Below are 14,717 nucleotides of genomic sequence, written 5' to 3'. Positions count from 1 at the left end.
GCACGAGGACGGACAAGTTCCATTTTGCTCCTTTTGAGTCTTCCAAAGCATGTGCCTCTCTGTCTGTCTCCCAGACACACCTACGTGTGCACACGCACACATGCACACACGTGTGCCTCCAGGAGACACAGAGCTCACCTGGTCCGGCCGTGCCCGGAGCTCCTGTTCTCCACACAGTGGACGTGGGTGCACCGGCTCCTGCCTGGGGCAGAGGACCATCCGCAGCCTCGGTCCCCACAGCCTCTGTGGGCACATTGTGCTTCCTGTGCAGGTGGGAGCCCAGGGCACGCCTGTGGAAGGCCTCCCCTCCCTCAGGGGAGGAGCTGAGCCCCAGATGTCTGTGGCCCGCGTTGTCTCCCTTTGAAGCCGAGCCCTTCCCCAGCCCGGCCCCTGGGTGTTCAAGAGACACGGGGAAGGGGCGTGCTCCTCATTGGTCCTCAAGGCCCATTCTTTCCACCACCCCCAGCTCCGTGAGAATCCTCTGGTCCTGGCTCTGGTCTGAGGGTGGAGGGGATGAGGGGTCTCCAGTCCAGGGGTGACCATCTTGTGTCTGCCGGAAATCCTGTGGTCCCTTAGTTTGTCAGCACTTTAAAGTGTTGTGAATACAGCCCTTCCTTCCCAAAGCTGAGCCTGAAAGAACTCAGCTTTTGCAAACCCACCCCCGTTTGAAAGATGCGACTTCACACCAACAGGCAGCACACACTCGCCGAGCCGCTGTCAGGAGCCTGGCCCTGGGCGCCAGTTGACCCGGCCCGTCCCCGCAGCCCGTGGCACCATGGCCATAGAGCACCTGCAGTTGGCGCTGTGTGGGACAGGCTGGGCTCGCGCCAGGAGGGTGAGCGTGCGCCCCAGGGAGCCTCGTGCTGTCGCAGGAGGAGGGTGTGAGGAGGCCCCACTGCAGGATTCGAGGCTGGGTGGCTGACTGGAGGAGGGTCCCAGGAGGCGGGGTGTGCTCCCACACAGATGCTGTCAAGAAGTGGGGTGTCCCATGGGCTGCTCAGCAACTGGCTGTGGGAGGGCAGGCCGGGCAGTTGTGGCAGGACTGGTGAAGGATCCCAGTCACTCATGTCGAGAGAGAAGGACGGTGCGTTTGGCGGCTTCCTGCTGCCCCACTGTGTGCGGGTCTCAGAGAGAGAAGGACGTTGGTGTTTGGTGGCCTCCTGCTGCCCCACTGTGTGTGGGTCTCAAAGGACTGTGTTGATTCTGTTGTCCTGAGGCTGTTCATGCTGAGCCAGGAGAGGAACTGCTCCCATGCGGGGACCAGGCCACTGTGCTGGACTTGGCTTCCCGTCCTCCACCTCCCAGCCATGGCTGCCGGGTCCCTGTAGCAATAGGCCGCGCTTGCAGTGCTGGGGTGCAGAATGGGGCCACCAGGCCACAAGGGACGCCTTGGCCATGAGGCAGCACTGTCTTACAGGCCATGTGGCCCTGAGGGCACAGGGCAGGCGCTGTTCACGGGTCCCCTCTCTTTCAGTCTCCATCCTCCCATTGCTACCTTCTAGGCCCCGCCCGGCTCTGCTGCGTGGACCCTCTGCAGCCCGAGGCAACTGGCTCACAGCTCTGAGTAACCGTTCACTCGGCCAGCCCTGACGGCCTCACTGGGGCAGGGCAGGACGGAGTGAGCACGGGAGACTGCTGGGCCCCTCGGGGCAGCTGCGGGAGGCCCTGCCGGCCCTGGGCTTTAAGTTAAGGTCCACTTGGGCTGGATGGGTAGCCTGCCCCGGCTTAGCCCTGGCCCCAGGGGTCTGCAGGCGTCGCTCCTGGGGCCTCCTCAGGAGCTCTGAGCAGTCACGGTGGTCCCTGTCCCAGGGTGGGTGGACACCCCCTGTCTGCCCTGGCGAAGCCCAGGTGTCCGCTTCACAGGCCGGGCATCTTGGGCACATCGCCAAGCCCCCGGCATGCGTCAGCTGTGTAGCACCGAGCATCTGTATGAAGATGCTGTCAGGCGAGGGGAGCTGGCCTGGGGGTGGGGTGGGGGCATTCGGTCAGCTCCCACAGCTTACGGAGAGGTCTCAGGTAGTCCCGGGCGACCTTTCCTTCCGGCATTCCACGTCATCCCAAGCATGACTGGAGCACAAAGCCCGCCTTGTGCAGGAGGCTGGCCGGGACCCTGCTCGGTTTGCAAACTCAAACCTTGCCTCCCAGGCTCCGCCCGGCCCTCCTCTGTGTGGAAAAACCGTGTCTGGGCTCCCGGCCCCGCCCCACCGCCATCGTGGCAAGAACCCTCCATTTCCAGGGTTTATGCCCCATGAAAACGTACACGTTCCAGATGTGCCTGCAGAGGACGTCCATCATGCGCCGCCAGACTGACGCTTCCCCGAGGTACTGCCCTAGGACTGAGACCCAGGCGTCGGAGTCTATGGGGCAGCGCCGGTCAGCGCCGGATGGGTTTCTGACAGTTGACAAACCTTTTCTAGCTCCGTCTTCTGGAGACAGAACTATAGGCACCGTTCATCTTTTCTTAATGAGGAAGACCTGAGCAGTCTGCTCAGTCATTTCCAGTTCCAAATGCTAGAAAAATAAACTTCATTTTATTCTTTATTGGAACCAGCCTATAGCATAAACAAACTTCGTTTTCAGAGAGAAACTTCTCTGAGCTGTTTAATCTCTCCGGTCTCCCTGCTAGCTTTAAATGCCGTAAACCTCAATTCAGAGAGCGAGAAGGGCCAACAGCTCACCTGTGCGCGGGCCCCGCTCGCAGCCTGTTCTGGGTCGTGCGCCCGCCGAGGGGTCTTGCTCTCGGGGAGAGGGGGCCTGCTTGCTGCTGCCGCCTTCTCTCCGCGCGATCTCATCCGCCTGCAGCCGCTCTGTGCCCTGAAAACAGGCGGCACAGAAACCCACAGTTCTGCGAGGAAAACAGGAATTCGCACTTAAGTCATTCAAACCACACACACTGCATTTTAGGCAGAGTATGGTTTGGCCATGTGACCCAGAAACGTTCCGATGGACCTACTTAGGGAGGTGGCCTGGCGCTGCAGACAGAAAAGCGGTGTGTGTGCTGTGCTCCCAGGGTCCAGGCCTCCAGCGGTTTCCTGCAGAATCCACACGCTGGCCCCTTCACAGAACGTCCCTCCCAGAAAGCAGGCAACGTCTGCAACTTAAAATAGGACCCAAACCCCACCCATGGCACGTGGGAAAGCGCTCACAACCTGTCTGCCAGAGGCAGTGCCCGCCAGCCTCCCCCAGAGCCTCGGCTCCAGGCCCGAGCGGGCACCTCGACCCGGGGGCTGCCTGCTGCCCCCAACAGCAGGGTGGACGTCAGATAGCTGGAGTCCTGGACGTGGAGCCAGGGACGACTCCTCATCACCCAGCAGGCTGTGCCTGGAACCTCACTCAGGTCAGGCAGAGTCAGGGCGCGATTGCCCAGAGAGAAGGACCATTCGTGGCAGATCTTCTCCATGCGCGGGGTCATCCGTGTCTGCTCACCCTCGCCCTCCTCACCCGAACCTTGCCGAGGAGGCTGGGCACCAGGCAGGTAAGACTTTTGGAGGGATTAACCGAGGATGGGGCAGCGAGGGCTCAGTCAGTAGGGGAATCGGGATGTGGTCGGGGGCCCCCAGATTCCGAAAGGAGTGGCCCTGCCAAAAGGAGGTGAGAGCTCCAAGACGGATTTGGAAACTTGTGTCCCCTCCTCTGTAGCTTTCCCCAGCAGCCCTGGTTGGAAACTAAAGCGTGACTCCTCTTTAAACGCCTCCCCCACTGGGTGTCCAAGTCTCTTCTATGAAGCTTGCCCTGCATAAGATACAAGCGCACTGGGGGCCTTCCTGTGCAGCGCTCAGCCCATCCGGCGTCACGGATGGTGTCCATGGCCCGCGGCAGCTCCATGGAAACCACAGAGGCCCCGGGAGGCGCACACAGGCTCCGTCAGCTGAGCCCAGGCCGGGCCAGAGGCTGTTGGTTTGAATGTCTCCTACAACACATGCCCCACATGGATGCTGTGGTGTCGGTGCTGGGAGCACCTGAGGACTCAAGCCAGCTGAGGCCTCTGTTCCCAGAGCCTTGGGGCCGAGAGACTGCTCTGGAGCTTGCCACAGGAGAGGGGGAACCTTGCGGAAGTTTGAGGACCACTGGCAGGGGCTGCTTTCCCGCAGAGATGGGAGACCTGAGGCTGGAGAGGGAGCTGGGCTTCTGTCAGTCTCTGGTTCTCCCAGCTTCCGAGAGACGAGGTGCCTTGTTGTTAGAGCCCCGTGGCCATCAGCCCCTCCCACTGGCATACCGAGCTGTGCACCCAAGAGGGATCCAGCCTCAAGTCAAGCCCTGAGGGAGCGAGCTCCGGCCAGTGACGGAGGAAGGGCCTCCAGCCCAAGAGCGAGAGCTGGAGCCTGGGTGCCTCCTAGGCCTCCTGGTCTGTCTGGAGAACCAGCCTGGGACGGGTCGTGTAGCCAGGCCCTGTGCTCAGCCCTGAGTGAGGACCCAGAGTGGGAGAGGCATGCACGGCCCTGCAGGGCCGTTGGGCTCTGAGTCAGAACAGGCAGCCCTGGGGCGTGCTCTGCACTTACACGATGCGGGCCGCAGGCCCCCGTCCCTTCGAGTTGCTGCCCCCACTGCTGTTGTAAGGACCCCTCCAAACAATGGAACAGGTGGGCCTCGTCAGTCAGCCCATCCATGGGCTGTGTGGGACCAGGGGTGGGACAGCAGGGCAGGTGAGAGTGGACAGTACTCGTGGGTGGGCACTGCGGCTCTGCTCCCATCTGCTTGGCATTGTGCGACGTTGTCCACAATCCTGAGTGAAATCCGGGGCTTTCTTTAGAAGAGCGAGTTCCTGGGAGGCAGTGGCCGCCCCAGCTTACACTTCGGGGTCTGTCCTGCCTCCTGCTCCCACAAGCTCTGGCCCTGGGCTTTTCTTCCTCTGAGAGCCCTGATGTAGTAAAACGAGCTCTCCCCGTGAACTCTCCCAGCCTTGCGAGGAGATTTCTGAGCTACTGGAGGAGCACAGGGCCTGGCTGACCCCGCTGCCCCGACCCATTGGTCTTCTCCAGCTGCCTCAACTGGGAGGCCTGTGTATGGTTTGGCTCCTTCTCCAGTGTCCAGAGGGGTTGCGAATGTGTTCCATCTGTGCTGTAGCTGCTGCTGGCAGACGGACGTGGCAGCCTCTCCAGGGCCGTGAGCTGTCAGTGCCAGCTGAGCCAGCCCACGAGAGCCGCCGTGGCCAGGAGCCCCCCGCGCCGCTGCCTCCCGCGCCCGTGGCCCCTTCCCCGCGTGGGCCCCTCCCCTTGCTTGTGGTTACATCCACCCCTGCCAGAACAGCCGTCCCACAAGCCCTCCACCCGCCTGGGTTGCAGCCGAGCCAGCCCGCGTGTAGGCACGAACTACGGGGTGAACGCAGCTGCTCTCAGAGCGGCCGACTCTCATCCCTCCAGCAGTTAGTCGTCCAGCGTGGAGGGGAAAGTGTTTCGACTTCAGAATCAGGCCTCGTTAGAGTGCGTTTCTTAGCTCTCGGGCCTCGGTTTCCTCCTGTGAGTGCTGGTAGTAATAGCGGCGCTCAGAGTGGCTATCTGAGGACTGACGGGGCAACAGACCTAAAAGTGTGAGCACAGGAAGGGCAGTGACTGCTGGTTTCCACTGGGTGGTGAGACCCTCACTCAGAGAGAAGGCCCGCATGTGTCCAAGGGGGCCCGCCTCTACAGCCCAGCTCCCAGGACTGGCCTGGATCCCTCTCCAGCCCACCGTCCATCTCCCGTTCAGATACCCCCACTTCTCCGCACCTGCCTCCCATCACATCCTGTCTTTCAGACTAGCACGGATGTCTTCCGTTTCTGCGCATCTGACTTATTTCCCCATGTGGACGTCTGTGCCCCGAGGCCATCTGCTCTGAATTGGCGGTTGGGGCGCAGGAGGACAAGGCTCACTGGACGGTGTGCTGTGTCGCCTTGTTTCTGGCCTGCAGCATCCCCACTGTGGCCCAGTCCCCCTCAGTGCCAAGGGCAGGATCAGGCGACGGACTTTTCTTTGCAGATACCAGCAGGAGGCAGAAGCTCTGCGTGTGAGACGTGCACATTCAATGTCTGGAAGTGCGTGAATGACGGAGACCTTGACCTCGTTCTGTTCTCCACTCTCCCCTGCCGGGACCCACCTCGGTCAGTTTGGGGCTGGTTGTCCGACTCAAGTGGGAACTGAGTCATAAAGTCATAAAGTGCACCCCCGGCCACGCCTCATTTCCTCATTGCTCCTCTGCGTGGTTCCTGGCCTCTGCTGAGAAGGCACTGACAACGTGTCTTAAGGAACAGGACTCTTCCTCCTCTGCGTCCCTTCCAGGACGAACTGTTGGGTATTCTCGTGTGTGAGCACTGGACCATCAGACTGTGTTCCCTGCGTCAGTGGGTTTTGCCCACGGGCACGGCCCAAGTTACGGACATCTACCCCGCTAGACTGTCTGGCCTCCCAAAATGTCCCTCTTCCACACACAAACCAGCACCCGCACATTCCTAACAGCATCATTTGAAACAGCCAAAAGTGGAAACAACCAAATGTCCATCGAGGGATGAATGGATACACAAAACGTCTGTCCGGACAGTGGAATCTGATTCTGCCACACAAAGGAATGAAGCGCTGACACCCGCCACGACATGGATGGACCTTGAGGACATGATGCTCAGTGAAAGGAGCCAGACACAAAGGCCACGTAGTGCACGATCCCCCTTAGTGAAATGTCAGAAGAGCCAGATCCACAGAGACAGAGCAAGTGAGGCCACAATACTGTCACGCGTCTCTTACTGACGGGGGTACGTTATGGGAGTTGCGTCGTTAGGCGATGTCGTCGTTGTGCGAACATCCTAGAGTGTGCTTGCACAAACCTAGATGGCACAGCCCACTGCGCACCTAGGCTGTGTGGTGCTGATCTTACGGGACCGCCAGGCTGTGTGGTCCATCGTTGACCGAAACGTCATGATATAGGGCGCGACTCTACACCTTAAGAACACCTCCGTCATCTCCCAGGGGCCCCTCCTCTCCCTCTGCAGCCATCCCTGTCCCCTGAGTGTCTGTCCCCACTGCATCAAGTGCTTGCTGTGCCTGCCTTGTCCTGCTGCTGTGTGACCAGCCAGAGGAGGAAGGAGTGGGCTGGTCGTGGATTGATTCCTCTTAGTTGAGCCCAGGTGCCTGCCTGGGCGTCGTGCTCTGCAGGTTGTATGGGGTGGAGGCCTCCGGCTGGCACTGACGCAGAGGTGCTGACTGGGCCGTTCCTGCAGGTGCTTCTGCCCACAGGGCATCAAACCAGTGACCCCACCCCCACCCCCCAGAAAGGAAGTCTGCCCAAGGCCCCCACGGGTTGCTGGCTCTCTCCTGGTTGATCTCGGCGCATAGCCTGGCTCTCACCTGAGGAATCTTGGAACACCTGGGCGCTCTGGAGCGGGCCCATAGCAGGACATTGCCCAGCACCTCAGGGACGCAGCCTTTCAGACACTAGTCGGGTTTGGGGTTCTTGCACAAATGTTTTCTGAAGAGAACTAGTTCAGAATTATTTGCATGTCGCCTACCCCTGTTCTCACCCTCCCACCTCTCTCTCTCTCGCCTAACAGTGTCATAGCTGACATCTGCTCAGCACTTCTGGCTGCAGGCCTCTCGGGGTGCCGTCCATGCGGCTGGATCTGGTGCCCAGCCCCGTTTGATGGGCCTCACTGTTGTCATTCTCTTTTTGCAGATGAGAGATCAGAGGCTGGGGAGGAAAGACCCATCAGACGGCTCAGCTGGGCGCTGGCAGTCAGAGGCCAGGATGACGAGGGGTCGTTGGGCGCTGTGCTGGGACACGGGGAGGGGAGTGGGTGCAGGGGCCTCGTGGGGCAGAGCCGTTGGAACAGGCAGTTTTCAAGAGACCTCTTCACCTGTTCTCGTGGAACCTGTGCTTGGATGAGGACTCAATGTGAGTGGGGAGGAGACAACATGTGGAAGGAGGAATGTTCCAAGACACTGGATGGCAGCACTTCAGGCCACTGATGGTCGCTGTGCCTTTGCGAGGTCAGAACAGGGTGGGGAGGACGCCCTGCAGGATCTTGCTGAGGCATTCGGGGCAGAGCCGCAGAACAGCTTGTCTCGGAGAGCTGGAAGTGGGAGGAGAGTATTGCTGGAGAGCATCTTTGACACGGTTTCCGTCACTATATTGAGTGTATCTTGAAGTTCAAATTAAGGGAGGGCTTAAGATGTCTCCTGCCCATCCCATGGCAGCGTGATTGAGAAACACAGTTGAAGAGAATTCCTTCCTTGAGACCAAGTCAGGTCCTTTCTGTGCTGCCCGACGCTGCTTTTGAGGAGTGGGGTGGGTGGGGCTGGGTAAAATGTCCCGACAATGGCACAGGCAGTAAATGATAGTAAGGGAATTCACTAATAACTTTATGCCAGCATTTGACAACTTAGATAAAATGCACAAATCCTTTGCAAGATACAAATTACCCAGACTGACCCAAAAAGAAATAGAAAAGTTGATCAGTCCTGGATCAGTTAGAGAAATTGAATTCCCGATAAAAACCCTCCTACAAGGAGAACTCCAGGCGCAGCTGGTGTCACAGGTGCGGTCCCCACACGTGGGAAGCAACAACTTGGAATCAGGAACTTTTTCAGAAAAGCCTGTCGTCTCAAACAGCCGGGTCTCTTCCTCGTGGTGCTGGCCACAGGCAGGACACAGTCGTGGGATCATAACTCTCTCTCAGAGCTTTTCCTTGAGTGCCCTGCAGACCCAGGGAGCATGGCGGGACTTGCAGGGCAGGCCCCGCGTCTGTCCGCTGTGCAGGCAGGCGTCAGCTAAGCATCCTGATGGCACCACCAGCCCCGGGACTCACTGTCAGGGGCCATCCTTCCGTGTCCGCCCTTCCTGCCCTCGGCCTCACCTCCACTCTAAAAGTCGCTGCAGAGTGACCGTCGTATCGTGGCAGCTGCTGGTTTCTATGAGAAACTGAGTCACACGTCACCAATCTCTTAGGTTCTCCAAGGCCTTTTACCTTCTCCAGCGCCGTTAATCGTGTGACCATACAGGTTAGAAGGTTAGAAGGTTAGAAGGGCGCTGGACCAGACATTAACCAGCCGGGTTGACTTGACAGCTGAGGGAGTGGAAGGAACTTCCAGATGGGCCGGGCTCGGCCAGGAGCAGGTGGGGGCCAAGGAGAAGGCCGGCCGAGCGCCTGTGGGCTCAGGTCCTGGGAGGAAGGCTTTGGTAACAGGGCTGTGGTGGAGGGACTCTGGGAATAAGGAGTGCTGGACATTTGGAGCCAGGACTCCAGGAAGAGGCCCCGGGACAGTGATGGAGCCTGGGGCATGGTTCAGGAATTGGGAGGCCGCTGGCCCCCAGGCACAGGGCGTCCGGGTACTGGAGACCCGTGGATTTCCTGCTTGCTGCTCTCCCTTCACAGGGCCTCAGCGGCTCCTTTTCTCGTCCACTGCGCCTCCCCCACCAGTCATCCCAGCCCTGGCTGTGCACGTTTCTCTGATTTTCTGCAGGCAACTGTCCCTCCTTCTTGCCTGTCTCCTGGGCTCTGCCTTCAGCTACCCAGTTCTCTGTCTTGGGTTTGTTCCTCCCCATGTGTGGTATGTGGCCCCACAAGGCACCGCCAGCCTGTCCTTCACTTGTCTATGGGCCAGGCCCCTCCCTTTGGGCACTAGCTGTGGCCACGCGGGTTGTGACACTGTAGTCCTCTAAGGGACCTGAGACTCAACCTGCCTCGGGTGTGGGTGGTGAGCACTTTGGGGGTGATGGGCCCCCCAGACTGTGCCAGGCCAGGGACCTGATGTCAGCGTGTCCCTGTGGCGGTGCCAGGGTTGGGCACTGGTTAGGGTGGCAGCTGTATCAGAGGTCCTTCCCACTGACGCCTTGGCAATGTGCGTGACAGATGTTCGGACCGTGTGCAAATTCCCAGCACCCTCCCCCCAGCCTCCAGTGTCTCCATGGTCCCTCCTGAATGGCCATTTTCTACTTTCTCCCTCTCTTCCCTTCTTCTCTCTGTTCCGTGCCATTTGAGGGTCACTGTGAACTCGTGTTTGTTTTTTTTTAATGCAGTGTATTTTAATTCTCCACTCACTGTCTTGTTTTATGCTCAAATTGTCCCAATGTGGCCAAGGGGAGCCCTTTAGGGCCAGCTTCTGGGTCCTGTTGACAGGACCCTGTTAGTCTCGTAGGTCTTCCTTGCCTTCTGGTGTCAGGTGCCCCAGGCCCAGCGGGGACAAGCCATGTCTCCAAGGAGCCTTGTCCCCTTTAGCAACCCTCTGTGGGTGTTTGAAACTGCCATCTACACATGACAGGAGCCCCAGCAGGGCAGAGGCCAGACCTGCGGGTCTCCCAGCCGGCTGCTTGTGCGCAGGCCCAGAGGCCATGGCCAGAGCATTCCCACCACGCTGCCGTTCCCCAGCGCCTCTTGTTGGATATAAATTTTTTTAAAAACCCAACATTTTCTTTAAACCCGCGTTATCTCACAGCTACCTATTATCTGCGTCTCCGGCCCCAGCACTTTGTGCCCGACCTGCAGTGCGTGCCTTCAGTGTTTGACTCGACTGGTCTGTCAGAAAGGCCAGCACGAAGGCGCCGTGTAAATGACTTTGTGCCGAGCCTTCCCTAAGCAGAAATCAGTGTGCACGCCCACCCTCGGCTCCTGACCCGGAGGCACCGGGCCCTGTGCTGCCCCTGGGGCTGCGCGGGCTCCTCGTGGCTGGCGTGTGTGCATGCGTGTGCGCGTGCATGCGTGTGTGGACCCAGCTCCCCTCCATGCTGCTGAGGGGGTGTTTTGTAAAAGCATAACTTGCTGTGGCTCCCAGGCACCACGTGGATCCTGGGCCAAAGTGTCTGCAGGGAATAGTCGCTGACGGGGACCCCTGCCCGCCCCCGCAGCTCAGGAACGGTAACAGGGTCCCGCTGTCTTTGCTCCGCAGCAGCTGGTTTGCGGTGAAAGCCTTTGTAGGAAACTGTTGCATTCCCGGCCTTGTCAGCTGTGAACCTGTTAGGAGCGTCTTTTCAGGGCGTGACAAGGCTCCCTCCGTTCTCCCTGGCCTGTCTGGCGCCCGGCCGGCCACTGGGTGGAGCTCCGCGCACACGCCCGCGTGCAGAGGCCAGAGCACATTTGACCTGGAAAGTAGATCCGAGTCACGTGTCCTACTGTAACGTAAAACCACACGTTCTCGATTTCACCGAGTTTGGCACATTAGTATCTTATGTCGTGGGTTCAAATAAGGCTAATGGTGGACAGGCCCAAAAGAGCTGCTGGGCAGTAGCTGTGGAATGTCCCTGCCCCCTTTCTTCAGGAAACAGTCACTGAGACATAGTTTACACAAGTGACGTGAGAGCTCAGGTTTTAAGTGTCCAGTTCAAGGAGCTTTGACAGATGCGTACACCTGTGTCACCCACACCTCGACCGAGACGTGGGACGTTTCCATCATTCCACAAGGTTCCTTTGTGCCCTCCCCTACCGCAGGTGCAGGCCTGTCCTGGAACTCTGCAGATGCAGGATCCTGGTGGGCACCGTGTCGGGGGCTTTGGGTTCCTCCACCATCGAGAGCAGGCCATGATCTGCTGACCTCGTCCCCTGTTGGGGGACAAAGGGTGGCATCCAGTTTGGGGCCCTGGTGAATCAAGCTGCCGAGGATGCTGTGTGGACACGCGTTTTCGTTTCTCCTGGGTGAGTTCCAGAAGTGGAACAAACCCTGCTTGTTTGGTCTTACAAGGAGCTGCCCACGCGACTGGGCCTCCCGTAGGGGAGGAGCCGCAGGCTCGTGACCGGTGCTTTTTCTTCCTGACACTCGGCTCCCGTGTGCCTGCCTCCCCCCTTGTTCACACAGACGCTCACCCCGCCCCGCAGGCCGTCCTGCATGCCGGGGAGGGGCTGTGCCCTAAAGTGGGACCTGGCTCACACACTCTTAGAGGCCAGGAGGGCCGTCTCCAGAAACAAGCCTCCCTGGGGCCCGAGAGGACCTGGGAGTCACGGGCCTTCTTCCTCGGCAGCTGTCCCCGGGGGCTTCGGCTTCCCCGCATCGCCAGGGGCGAAGGGTCCCTGCGGGTCCTCCACGACTCTCAGTCCCTCCACAAGCCAGGACGCCTGGGCCAAGGGAGGGCCGGGGTCTGCGTCTGCGCAGTGACATGGGTAAGGGTGGGCTCTGGGGCCGTCCCCTAAGCTTCGAGCTTCCATTCTCCTACCTGTGAAAACAGGGTGATTTCACCCACCTCTCAGGGCAGTTAGTGCTGTGTTGAGGGTTACGAGGAGCTTGAGGTGCAGTGCCTGGCACCCCATGGACACTCCACGTCCCCCATTCTGTCTGTCCTTGGCCATTCCAGCCTCTCCACAGCTCGGCAGTGGCCAGGCTGGTTCCTACACCCACACTGGACGTTCCCACTGATGGCCTCAAACCATTCTCATCATTTAACCAAAAGCCATGGATGGTTCCCTTTGGGGGGCACCCCAGTTTGTTCTGGGGAAACAGTTAGGAGTCTGCGTTCTTGTGAGCCTGCTCTGTGACCAGGTCTCTTCCTGTCGGCAGCAGCACCTGGCACACACCTCCAGGTGCCCTCTGTCGTGGAACCTCGGCTCCTCTTGTGCTGGTTTAATTCTCGCCGTAACTCCATAGATGCCTGTCGAGAAGTGATAACCTGAGCTCGCGATTACCGAGCACATCCAGGTACCTTGTGCTGTCTAGGAATGATCCACTCGATTTTCACAGCTGCCCCATTTTCCCGAGGAGGAAAGGGGCCAGAGAAGCTAAGAAGTTGCCCCAGGCCACACAGCAGGTAACAGACACAGATGTGAGCACTGGTGGTCCCATGAGCCCCCGAGAGCTGGCCGAGTGGCTTCTGCCAGCACCGGGCAGCACTGTTGTGTCTCTGCATTAAAGTTAGTAGTCCCGGGCCCTGGGCGACCTGGACAGCCTCCTGTGCTGGCACCTGCTTCCTGTGGAGATCAGAACGTGTGCCTGCCCCTCGGTTCCCGCCCTGCCCTGCACTCTGTGTCCCTTAGGGACTTGGGTCTGGAGTTGTGTCCCCGAGTCACCTGTGCACTTTCTGGATGTCCCCCACTCGACGGCCGACAGACGTGCAGTTTCTCCAAACTCCACTCTTGGTGAGGACACAGACAGGTGGGCGCCCGTGCTGCTTCAGGCATGAAGGTCATGGGACATCAGAGGTGTCGCTGAAACAACGGCTCCGTCCCTTAAATCCTGCTGTTCTTGCGGTGCCCTTGGCCTCCTTCCCCCCGGGAAGAACGGGGTTTTCTGAGGTGTCTGTCTTCTGAGAACTTTGCAGAAATCTTGCCCACTTCCCTGTTATGCGGCCAGGGCTTGTCCTTCGGTTGACAAGGAAATGGAGGGGAGGACACAGGTCAGGAGCCAATGGTGAGGGCTTTTGTCCAGAATATTCAAGAAGCAGCTCAAATCAGCTAAAACACAGGCAGAGCACCTGAAGAAGTGCTTCAGAGAGCGAAGGTACAGACGGCCAATGGCGAGAAGGGCCTCGGCCCTGTAACAGCTGGGGATTGCCTCCACGCTCCCACCGTGTAGGCAGAAAGATGAACAAAGCCAAGGGTTGGTGAGGACGAGGAGCTGGCGTGCTGGCGCTCTGCTCCTGGGAGTGCACACCTGTAGCCGCTTTGGGAAGCAGGTAGGCGTGTGTGCAAGGTTGAAGGTGTGTGCCCCGACCCAGCACTTCAGTCCCGGGAGAGCACCATTCACACCAGCCCGAAGTTGGGAACAACCCAGATGTCCACAAACAACAGATAAATTGTGATACAGTCTATGGGATGCTAGACAGCAGTAAAAAATGGTATCAAGTCTAACACAGGCCAAAGTGTGCCCCGTTTGTAAGGGACACACAGTTAGACAGCCTCGTCGGTGAGCAACACAAACGCCAAGACGGTGGGTACCAGGCCGAGACGTGCAGCCCAGCCGCCTCTACAGCGTCTTCACAGACCAAGCCCATTTCTAAGGGCTTATCCCTTCCGAGCCCCTGACACCTTTGCATCTTGCTGGAGAAGCCAGGGGCCCACTCTTTCTGGCTGGGCTCAGTTGGGAGTGTTTTGGGACTGTGCTCATTTCTGTGCACCAGCTCCTGAAAGGCCTTGGCAAACCAGAGTCTAGTGGTGGCTGAGCAGGTGCCAGCAGCAGTCTGCAAATGTCATTGGATGCAAGACTGGAGGAGCCAGAGAAGAGAACGCAGGGAAACTGGTTAGAGCTCTCTCTGCAGCCGCCTGGCCTAAGGGTGCTACCCTGCTCTGCCCCCCGGGCCAGCTGGGCTCGGTCTGTTCCTGGTCTGCACGTGGGGTAACATTGGACCGTCCTCGTGGTGGTGGAGACCGAGGGTGCTGAATGCGCTAGTGCGTGGCCGGCTGTGGAGGGCTGAAGGAGCACACCCAGTGCTGCCTCTGAGGGTGACGCGCCCGCTCATGTCTCTGGGTCTCTAATGGGGCCAGCGTGGGGAAGAGGGAGTATCCTGGCCCCGTAGCTTCAGAAGGAAACGCAGCATCAGCAGGTGGGAGTCCCAGAGTGGTGGATTCCAGCTCCAGGTGGTGGAGACCCTGGGGTTAGGACCCAGGCTGAAGACGGTTGGGAGCCGCTGGCAGGCTCTGGGAGGGATCCCCCAGCCTGGTGAGGAGCGGGCTCCCAGTGTGGTTATCCCACTCCTGCGGTTCCTAGTGGGGTCAGGGAAGGCCAGGCAGCAGGACGACACGGTTGGCCGTGTGCTGGTGACGACGGGCTAACACGGGGATGCAGCTCACTAGTCTGTTTCTCTATGCGTCGGTTCCTTGATAGAAACCTAAAAA

The 14,717-nt window shown here is 59.3% G+C and overlaps 1 protein-coding gene across 2 annotated transcripts in view; it reads left to right on the top strand.

The window, feature by feature from the left end:
* C7H7orf50 (chromosome 7 C7orf50 homolog) overlaps positions 1–14,717 on the top strand; it is a 148,345-nt gene that overhangs the window by 69,566 nt on the left and 64,062 nt on the right. The window lies entirely within an intron of this gene.

This window comes from Equus quagga, chromosome 7 (genome assembly GCF_021613505.1).
Source record: "Equus quagga isolate Etosha38 chromosome 7, UCLA_HA_Equagga_1.0, whole genome shotgun sequence".
NCBI lineage: Eukaryota > Metazoa > Chordata > Mammalia > Perissodactyla > Equidae > Equus > Equus quagga.
Note: the sequence above shows the minus strand (reverse complement) of the source record. Positions and strands in the feature narration are given on the sequence as shown.